Source organism: Manduca sexta, unplaced genomic scaffold (genome assembly GCF_014839805.1).
Source record: "Manduca sexta isolate Smith_Timp_Sample1 unplaced genomic scaffold, JHU_Msex_v1.0 HiC_scaffold_1351, whole genome shotgun sequence".
Classification (NCBI taxonomy): Eukaryota; Metazoa; Arthropoda; class Insecta; order Lepidoptera; family Sphingidae; genus Manduca; species Manduca sexta.
Genome location: NW_023592207.1, coordinates 26,587 through 37,701, shown reverse-complemented (window position 1 = coordinate 37,701; position 11,115 = coordinate 26,587). Strand labels below are relative to the sequence as shown.

Here is an 11,115-nt window from a genome sequence, read left to right as displayed (position 1 = left end):
ATACATACGCATACAAATTCATAGACAAAACCCATTCAAAAACAATTCACAAGGCGTTAAAAGCAATAATCACAAGTCGCTCATTACCAAGGTAATTAAGTAATTCTCACCAAAACACGCCCAGCCCAACCTACATATTTATCATTTTTTTGGCCAACAGCCGGCCATATCGACTGTAGGTTCAATGGCATCAAGCCAGGTGCTTGTGACGTGAATATAGAGCTCATTGAAGAGACATGAGCGTAGTGTATTATTAAGTGTATGCCATACATTATATGGGATAGAATAACGCTTGCAAAGTTGTAATAATGATTTAAGTTCTTTAACTTTTTGAGCGATTAAAAAATATGACGACAGATAAACTAAATATATTCTACAGTCTAGTTTCAGAAAAAAAGCAAATGTCTACTCCAAATTCCTTAATAACCAATAAAATATGTATGATGCGGATGCGCTGCCCAATCAATCAATTTATCAAAGAATACACAGTATTTGAACCGAGGCATCTACGTTCATATCATTTCCAGTCACACTACATCTCAACGAAAGTAATGATGGCACGGCTCAGCCGACGGCCTCTACGATAGACATGTCATTTTCTCACCACCATAATTGAATGTTGGATAATTATTTTACTGTTAAACGATACAAAATCGCGTGTCCGAACTGACATCACGCCTCTCGTAGACGGTACATTGAAATGTTTTTTATTAATGGAGGGTAATGATAAATGATTAGAGGAATAGGAACAATAGGAAGACTTTTGCTTAGCAGGACTTATCTGAGACTAGAAAAAAATGATTAAATAAGTATATAAAATACACCCAACACTCACATATAGTCCTGATCTCTCATGATATGACCATTGTGGTGTGGACAACAAAAATAAGACGATACTCAAAATTTATATTAAGTAAACCCAAAATTAATACTTGCCTATATGAAGTATATATACATATGGATGACCACCACACGGATGATCAAGTTGTTTGCCGGCTACTGTTTTAAAGAAATGGTGTGAAGGTAATAACAAATAAGATTATTAAAAATGTAGATTTTAGATTGATATAATATAGTAAACATCGAAGAATAGGAAGGAAGAACATTACAGAATCGTAATGATACCGCATCTATCATCAACATACCAAGAAATAAAGGCATTTGGAAACCTTGCTGGCCTGACCTAGTTAAACTCAAGTAATAGTGTAGTTTCCTATAGTTAATTTAGTATGTAATTTGACACTATTTTTATATTGTAACAGAAAATAATACGCAAGAGAAATCTTCTGTGATATCAACATCAAAATTGGTTGACAAAAAAAGAATATTCATGATTAAAATATTATAGTAAAGAATAGAGGCGTGCTGGGATTATCCTTCTTATCTCTTTTTTTACGAACGCGGCGTTATAGCTGGCGATAATTGGTGACGTCACAGTTTGCTATTAGTTTTATTTAACAGTTAGCCCTTCCACAAAATTTCAAAGTTTTATAACAATTTTTTTTTAAGTGGATTTTGAAAATTATTTTCCATTAGATTTTGAATTACATACCTTTTGAAAATATATATGAAAGTAATCATCCACCCTGTTATAACAACATTCCAAGTTCCTTATACACTCAAACCTTGACCAAATAACCGATATACCCACGAGCAAACCACGTCTTGTTATTTGATTATTATTTCTCGTATTTACGATAGTTACAAATTATACGTTAGCGTCAATACCACGTTAACGTCGTATCTGTTTCGTAATCATGGTCAAATTGACGTCCCGAGGCGTTTACTTCACCATTCAGCCATTGTGAGCTTTATAGAATGAGTTGTGGTATTTGGGCCAGGAAATTGGGTTAGAATGACCATTATTAGTGATTGTTAGAGTTTCTGAATGGTTATTATAAAGGATGGTTAAAATGATATACATTTTACAGATCAGGCAAACGTGTAAATTCGTCAATATTTAATAGACATATTGGCGATTCTGGCCTTTAACTACAAGTTATGTTGCAAAACAAATACCGTGTGAATGGTACTAAATATAATTCCCAAAAAACCTAATAATAATTATCTATATTTTAATTAGAAACTATTGATGCTGAAAGTCAAATATTGTGACATGTATTCATTTCTTGTACATAGACGCACTCTTGATCATATTCTGACTTTTCATAGAGCGTAAAAACATATCTACAATCAGATGCAAGATTTGCTCAAGACTTTATGACTTGATGTCTGTTATATAGATATTGAAGAAAATTTAAAATGGGGGCCTTTACTAAAGTAATAGAAGCTAAAATAAAAGTTTTCAGAATCTCTGTCTGCCTGTATGTTTGTACACGCATCATGCAAAACTTATTGCATGGAATTGTATGCAGTTTTCACCGATGTATTGCTAGAAGTCTAACTTAAAATACAAGCTTCATTTTATGCCAGAAAACCTTTTTCACGTGAAACAAGCCGCGAGCAATATCTAGTGTAAAAAATATTTCCTCTAAATTACCTAGATAAATAAGACGAGTATAAGTACTTATCAAAGCTTAATAATATTAGTAAAAGACTACATCATAACTCTATGAATGTTTGAACAAATATTCATTGTTATAACAATAGCACAGTTAAGTTAATTAATCCACAAAACTGACAAGACCATGATGTCTAATTATAGGCTCCGATGCTTCGTACAAAATAAACTACCGTTTACATTATAATTTTAATTACAATTTACTGGCATAAGAGTAACATGTGTAAGTGGCCTAATTTGTGTTAAGTACTTTACTGGCTGAAATAGTGTTAAAAATGTCTACTTGCAATATAGGGTCGGCGCAACATACTTTTCATAATATTTGCAGTAATGATTTCGCTCAGTCGTTACTGGCAGTCGCTAGCTTAGCATAAACTTTCTGAAGAATAAAGCATCTTGCTCCCAAACCCCTGGCTAGATACAATTGTACTTAATTAAAAATACACCTATAATCTACTAAAACACTTATACATAAGATCGAAATTAGCTTCGCGTATCATCCTAATATGTCAATGAGTGTTGAGTAAGTTCATTTTACATTCTATCCGCCGGATTTATACCTTCCACACACGAGTTAAGTATAGGCCACTCAGTGTGTCCAGCCTCATGTGACCCGCGTCCGGATGACTATTTTGCGGGAGTAATTTACTCAACTTGTAAAACAGGCATTCAATTTTTTAAAATTTGGCCTTATTTGTGCCGGCCCCTAGTCCGCTGCGCCCCTAAGCCACAACTTCTACATTCTATTAACAAATCCGTCACTGGTTCTATACGATAAACTAAATCCAATATCTACGTATATGTTTGCATAAAACCATCCCAACGATCCAACAAATAATAATTAAACAGAAGAGCACCAGCAACCACAACTAGATCGTGAGTTATTCACTTAATTTATCAGTCTAGGATATTTTTACTAGTGGAAAGAGGGTAATGATTTTTAAGCGGATCTATAAATGTTTATGCTAGATGTAACCACTTGTGCATACGCTTTACAAATGAGCATCATTAAATTTGTGCAACAAGCTAAGCTGCGAAGAGGGTAATTAAAAAGAAACTATACCATAATATCGCCCATGTTTGCTTATGTTGATGGATTCCGTGCCATTCTAAGATTGTGAGCTATCTCGATGCCAGTGACGGTAAACATATCATTCATAGCTAATAAAACTGATTATTCATTAGTGACATTTGATTTAACAAGATATTAATGAAATAATTTTATGAATATAAAATTACGGGCGAATTTACTTTCTAAACGAATTATTTATTGGTCTGAAATAAATAATTCAAATGGTTTATTACTTGTTTTCCATAATTATCCACAGCCTCGATATTGCAAAAGACGGATTCGCCCCATACACGTAATAAGTCCCATGACTATACATATTTTTTTTGTAACCAAATTTCCATTAAAAAAAATAAGGAGAGACCCGACAGTATCATTAAGAAGCAAAATCAAAAAGCACCCCTTTCATTAATATAGCACTAATTTTCCGCCAGTTAAATTACTGTAGTTTAAAGACAATCTCATTTGCACGCGATGCGCCCTGCGAATCTAATTAGTATGGCTTTCTCAAAATTCTTTCTTAAGGTATGAAGGTCAGCCTGCATTGAGAACAATGAATAAATCTTCTTGTAAATCCTGTTGATTTAATTAGCGGGAACAATACTTTACCAAGAGTCTCTTGAAACAACGGGAATATATCCGTTTTTATATTCAAAGCATTGAGGACAATTTACACACACACTCTCATATCACGCATTTATCCTGGAAGAGGCATGGAGGCGCAACTAGGGTGTATTCCTTCTCAAGATGTGATAGGGGCGAACCTATCACCTCATTAAACCCCAACCTAAGACCTCAGAGCGCTGCCGTAACGCGCGTGCAGTTTGTAGTTGTCATTGCAATCAACAGTTTTTTTTACGTATAACAGAAACATAAAACCATAACTACGTAAACTCATAGCAACATTCAAACAAGTTATTACTCTGGAAATGTTAGACGCGTTCATGAGCAATTAAAACACAAACTCTCAAACCAGATCAAACTGGATTAATTACTTTCGATAACTGAAATTGTATGAACGGTTTAGAATCAACATAATCATGCCATATGCAGTCGAGTGTGGGATAGGCAAATTTAAGGTCCGTTAGGATTCCATGATTCAGTCCACGTTGCCTTCGCTCATTGTTTACTAGACGCGCTGCTAAATTATTCATTGGTGCAGACGAAATTGAGGGCAGTTTTGCATGGCAGCCTATTAACCTTTCTACGAAATGCAACTTGGGACTTATCTTATGGGTCGTCCAGAAACTAGAACTACGAAGGAACTTGAACTTAACTTTCACAGAGACCTTTAAACTGCACTTAACAAAACTGATAGTGAAAACGGTTTGAATGTCGTTAACGCAAATGATCTTGAAAAATCTGTATAGCACAATAAAGTTGGTCATGCGTGTAAATGAAATTGTTTTAGAGAAATTAGCGATGAACGTTGCGTCCTAATCGTAAAAGAAAACTTGACTAAACACGCATGACATCGGCATAATCTTTGAAGAAAGTAGACGCGAATGAAGAATCTAATGCAGTCATCATTTAATTCAGGATCCAGGAATCCGGAACCATTGCAGCAGACTAAGAACAAACTGTATTACGATTTCTTGAATAACTCCTACGCAACAATAACTGCAATCTTAAAATTCCTTTGAAAAAATATTCGTCTTCTTAGGAAGTCCATGTCATTTCCAAGATGACATCGGATATATCCTTAAACGCAAGTCACATGTAAGATTACGATAAAAATCTGTCGTTTCGTAATAAAACTCTTTTATCTTTCGCCAAAACATGATGTTACCCACGTTGGAATTTGAATTTCAACGAGGCTTGCACCAAATTGTACTCATACGCCTGCGGAATAATAATCAGGGTGACTGTCCATAAAGATATACGGGAACAAAACCCGTTAATGTGCTTTACTTTATAACAGTACACTGTTGTAACAAATGATACAACTAATTAAAAATGGCCGCGGTATCAACCAAATATTTCCCATATATCTTAAGATTTATTTGTCTTTAATAAATTACGTTTGTATCAAATATAAATATGTTCAAATATGTTTACTCTCCTATTATATAAATAAATGCCATGGAAAGTATGCCTCCTCAAGCGATGCGCAGATAAAACAGGAGGTCACGGGTTCCATTCGTGCGACTCTAGACAGTAGCCAAGGTATATGTTTAGTTAGGTTTAATATAACTCTGATAACCAACAAGAAAAACAACTTCTCCAATCGACATAATAGTTTTACTTCACTTACGAAGTCACAGTACACATATTTTGCCGTACCATAAAAATCGTGATCTCAGTACTTCAAAATATAAAACCATAATTATCCTACATTACTTAGACAGTTTATGGTCGAAGTTTCTAGAAATCGTATAATTCAATTAGTAGAGTCATAAAACGTATTCACGGCGCGTGGTCAAAGGAACGGCATCATTATTTATAAGCAAAAAGGTAATTGTATTAGAAAAAGTCACCTATTACTTGCAATTATGGAAGTTATTTGTAATCCACCATCTATGTGTAACAAGATGTTTCCGATCCCTTGTTTCTAGGATCACTTTATGATGTACAAAATAATCTTCATGTACTTAATATATTTTTTAAAACTAGGTGATTGATAGACAATATATAGCTTACATTTAAGCCGTTGAGTCTTAAGAAGGTGTATCAAAAATTTTACAAAAATCAGCGCTGCATATTACATGGGTAGAATTGCAGTATATAGCTTAATGAGGGACCCATCCTTGGTGCAATAATTGCTAATATTATGTACAATTATATTTTTATTTTTGTTCCAACAATAAACTTCTTTCTTCTTTTTTCTTCTGTTATATGACCATAAATATTGACTCAAAGTGTCGTCTAAATAAATCTAAACCTTCAACAGTCTCCATTTTAGATACCTACATATTTTTTGCATCATTACACAAAAAGCGGATAGCACAAAAACGTTATTTCGCGATAATTAAAAGGAAGCCACTGGTATTCTAAACGTGGCCGGCGCAATTAGTGACGGATAATTGAGCCGAGGGGACGTGACATGCACAATGCTTGTCAGTTCGCACGGCTTTCACGATACGTTAACAGGACGTGCGGACCTTCGACATGTTAGTAGGGTTGACAGTATTTAGATTTTGAGTTTTATATACAGGGTAATTTTGACATCGCTTTACTAAATTAAACCACATACTTATCTACTTGGAAATAACACTTTACAATAACTTACTTAAGTCGTAGATGTAAAATAAATAAGTGTAAGTTTCGAACGAAATAAATATTGATAAAAAATAATTTTAATTTTACGCGCTGTAAAGCCACTACTACTACTCTAAGAGAATTCGTTGCAGCGGCAATATCATACTTTCAGTCAGCAATACACCCACGCACACGCCATATTCGCATTACATACATACAAAATGATCAAAAATCAGGGAACTAACACCAGGATTTCTCGTGGAAATATTAGTTATTAATGGATGGACTAAGTATCTATGCTTACAAATAAATACTTTGATTTGATTTGATTTGATTTGATGGCTTTTAGCACAATGTCAACAAAGGTGAAGACTTGTATATGGTTTCATTTCGAAACGCAATGTCAAAATGACTCTTTTGTTGATTTTTTTTTATACCACCAGGGCAAAGTAACCTCGCTGCAGCTGATGGTAAGTGGAGTATAATAGAATGTCGACTGACGAGATGATTACCCCTCGACAGTCGACACTATTATGCCGGCTTGTTGGAACCGGATACACACTGGCTGATCCCGGAACGCGACACACGTGGACCACTTTAGCGGGTTTTAACAACTAGTGTATAGTGGTCGCTATCCGGGCGGATATTAAATCCTATCCTATCACCAGCAACAGCATAACAAGTTAGTTTTACTAGTACCTATATAGTGAACTTAGAACTTCGAATTTAAATTATTAAGCACGGGATATATTTTGTAGCAGCCCTAGGCACACAGTTAAGTGATCCTCATGATAGTAACCTCACATTGAGGCCTATAAGGGCTTGCGAACATTTTCTCTCCTGCCGGCCTAGCATGCGCATCACGAGATATCTCGAGAACGAGAGTAGACAAATTGTCGATGTCGATTAATATCTCGTTTTCTCTAACATGCGCACCACGATCGACAAATTCCTCGTTGAAGACATACGTTTACTCGTGAAGACAAACCGATGTTGCCCATTGAAATATATATTCTAAACATTTTATTTTCTAATATAGCTACAATGGTTTTAGTTCATTCAATTTTTATAGATCTATGATCCAATTAGGGTTTTTGACGTTTTATGTGACAGTTTATGTCATAACAAAGAGCATGGAACTCTTTTCCTATTTTGTCATCGGCAAAAACATCTCTGAAAAAGCGCGGGAAACCTTTGAATTTGGCGGGTGTCCTTTTTTACTTTAAATTGAAAATAATTATTTTGTTCATAAATTTAGTCAGATAAGTTGTAAATTGTATATATTTTTTCATTATTTATTTCATTGTAGTGTAGTGTATATAGAAAACAACTATTGGTAAGTGTTTATTTTATTAATATTTAGTTGTGGGTTGGGATGGACGAGCCCCAGATCCTGGGGTGATGTTCTAACCATCGCAGTTGTAACAGTAGAAACTTCAAGCTTAGACACTGACTGTTCAATCTCCAATAAAAATAAAAGAAAACGCATACGATTAAGTAAGTAAGGTGTGCAAAACATGTAATAAAAAAAAACGCAAAAATGCAATGGCTGTAGATTCTGGTAGAAGTGGATGTCGTTGTGAAGACAGTGACGAAAAAATCACTGAAAATCCATCACCTCTTATAGCGCCGCATACACAAGCTCTTCCATCTCAGGCCTCTCAGGTATCTCCCAATATATCAGATGGTATTAGAAAGGAATATACTACATTGGATGCTTCACCATTTATTATTCATGTTGCTAGGTCTAGTACTGGAGAGGTAACACAGGATCTTAATTTGCATCCAATATGCTTTGGCAGATTTTTGTATAAAAACCAGGTGCCAAATATAGTACAAGGCAGTTTGAAGCGTATTGGTCGCAACAAAATTTCAATGGCATTCACAAGTCACTTAGCAGCAAATTCTTTCTTAAAACATCATGCCTTATTGGAAAAAGGCTATGAAGCTTTTATTCCATCATTTAATGTTACCAGGATGGGACTCGTAAGAGGTGTACCGGTGGACATGTCTGTGGAAGAAATAAAAGAAAATATTAGGGTTCCTTTAGGTTGTGGTGACATAATAAAAGTAAGACGCCTAAATTATAAAACAATAGTGGATGGCTCTGCCAGTTGGAAACCATCCCAAACTATAGTGCTAACATTTGATGGTCAGGTCCTCCCCACAAGAGTATTTATGTGTTTCAATTCCCTCAAAGTAGAACTATACATTTATCCTTCAATTCAATGCTACAATTGTTGCCGGTATGGACATACTAAAGATACATGCAGATCTAAACCAAGGTGCTATAAATGTGGACAAGGGCATACTGGTACATCTTGTGATTGCGACCAAGATAATAGTTATTGTTGTCTTTGTGGCGGCCCCTATATTGCAATTAGCAAGGTTTGTCGAAGCCAGTAGGCAGACAAATATAAAAAAGTATATGGCCCAAAATTGCGTTTCATACTCAGAAGCATCAAAGATACATCCTCCGGTGACAAAATCATATGCTGACACATTAAAGTTTACACCACCATCTTCTTTTGTAGCTAACAGCCAAGATATCAAAACTCCAGCCACTCAACCATTGCACAGTAACTCATATAAAAAAACTGTTTTTCAGAAGCCCCGTTCTCCGCCTAAATCGATACAAGGTTATGATCGTGCAGCCCACCAAGCTCTTGTAGGTGATTTCAACTCTCCCACTTATGCTGATGGGTGTGCACTTCCTAAAACTGGTACCCTGCCAGAACCACAATCGGTAGCCGATATTATAATAGCTTTAGTTTCATCACTGTCACAAACAATTTTACCGTCCAACGTTGCCCCTTTATTGAAAATAATAACTGACATATTTAACAATGGCTCACTTAGGCAAAGTACTACAATGGAACTGCAGAAGCGTAGTGAAGAACAAATCTGATTTAATTTATCTTATTAACAAATTTAACCCTTGTGTTATAGCTCTATGTGAGACGTGGTTAAAACCGGAATTTTGTTTTAAAATTCCTGGTTATTCCTGTCTCAGGGAAGATAGAGCTGATGGGTATGGCGGTGTTGCCATACTCATCAAAAAGTCCCTTAATTTTTCCCAGTTTGATTTACCATCTCACCATAATGATTTTTCCATAATAGCATCCATTGTTAATAATATTTGTTTTGTATCAATTTATATCCCGCGTCCGTGTCCTTCTATATTTAGAGAAATAAACAACATTATTTCTATTTTACCTAAACCATTTTTAATCGTAGGAGATTTTAATTCTCATCATGAGTCATGGGGTTGTTCTACAACAAAAACTTGTGGAAGAGACCTTATTGATATTATCGATTCTCATAATCTTTGTATTATAAACTCCGGTTCTCCTACCCGGCGTACCAATCCTGATGAAGGTCACAGTGCCGTAGATTTAGCCATTAGTTCACCGAGCCTAGCTTCTTCTCTTACTTGGGAAATTCTCTCTTATTCTTATGGGAGCGATCACCTACCAATTCTGATTAGCTTTCCTCATACCAAAAAGCCTTCTGTTTCGCGGTCACCACGTTTAAAATATCTATTAAAAGATGTAGATTGGAATGAATATAAAAAACGACTTGATAAAAAAATTTCAAATCTTCCTGACATAGAAAATAATAACGAAACAGTATGTTCTGTAGCTCTCTAAAGTAATGACGGAGGTTGCGGATGAGATATTTCCCATTAAAAGCACCAAGAACAGTAGAATTCCTTCTCCACCATGGTGGGACCGAGAGTGTACAGAAGCAGCAAAGAAAAGGAAAGAAGCCGAAAGGGCTTACTGCCAAAATATGACTTCCGATAATTTTGATTACTACATACTGATTTCTAAACAGACGAAAAATTTATTTCAAAAGAAAAAATCTGAAGGTTGGAAATCATTTTGTCATTCTATTTCCCCAGATACTCGTCCATCTATGGTTTGGCGAAATATTCGAAGATTTCGATCAGCCTTTAGTGATAATTCCGCCTGTTCACTCTCGCCTTCCCTAACAGAAGATATTTTAGATCATTTGGCTCCTCCTACTGTTCCACAACAACTTTGTCCATCCGCAGTCCTGAAAATAGACGATGACTTAAACTCCCCATTTTCACTATCAGAGCTCAAAGGTGTTTTAACTAGCGTCAAAGATTCTTCCCAGGTGAAGATGGTATTCCCTACTTTTTTGTAATCTTAGTGAAACAGCATTACTTTTTTTTAAACATTGTTAATTCTATTATGATAACTGGTAACATACCTGCCTCATGGCGATCACAAATTGTATTGCCTATTCTGAAACCTGGTAAAATTGCGTGCCAGGCCTCATCTTATCGTCCAATAGTTTT

General features: G+C 35.4%; 1 long non-coding RNA gene across 1 annotated transcript; it reads right to left on the bottom strand.

Moving 5' to 3' along the window:
* Positions 1–8,290: 8,290 nt before the first annotated feature.
* Positions 8,291–9,832, bottom strand: LOC119191330. Its single transcript, XR_005113420.1, has 2 exons — positions 9,241–9,832; positions 8,291–8,799 (listed from the first exon to the last, which is right to left on the bottom strand). It is a non-coding gene; the product is annotated as an uncharacterized LOC119191330 (long non-coding RNA).
* Positions 9,833–11,115: the final 1,283 nt, after the last annotated feature.